Below are 595 nucleotides of genomic sequence, written 5' to 3' on the forward strand. Positions count from 1 at the left end.
AAGGCTAGGGTTATTTGTAAGTTTAGTCTCAAAATTATTTAGATAAATGTAAAATCAGTCAATTAGATAACTATTAACATGGCATAGTTATGCCAAAGCGTATCGATATCTAGGGTTCCCGCCAATAAGATAAGAACAGAAACGTCTGGGCCCAAGAAATGGGCGTGTCGAAGCGAAGTGTCGAATTCAGGAGAGGTCTACGAAAAAAGTCAGTTCTTCCTTGGGTTTCACATTGAGCAGTCCACTTAGTTTTAGAGTCTCGGGTTAATTTAATAATGGATAAAGTCATTCCAAATTTTGCTATGGATCGCGCATTCCCTGAATCTCGGTACGCTGTCTCGTGTCAATAAAGTAATTAATAATGTTTTTCGAGCCGTTGTGTAGTTTGCTTGTTTGTTTGTTTTGTTTTTATTGTTATTAAAACCCTTCCTGGAAAGTTTTAGTGTTTCTTTTTGTTTCTTCCAACCTCAGTGTCACCCTGTACAGCCAGTCACTGGATTACATTCTACGTAAGCAATGGATGGTAAGTGCTTGAAATTCAATCTCCGAACAAACAACATTTCTAAGTTACGGTAAAATCCACTTACCTCCTTAA

The sequence above is a fragment of the Anoplophora glabripennis genome, unplaced genomic scaffold (assembly GCF_000390285.2).
Source record: "Anoplophora glabripennis isolate ALB-LARVAE unplaced genomic scaffold, Agla_2.0 scaffold390, whole genome shotgun sequence".
NCBI lineage: Eukaryota > Metazoa > Arthropoda > Insecta > Coleoptera > Cerambycidae > Anoplophora > Anoplophora glabripennis.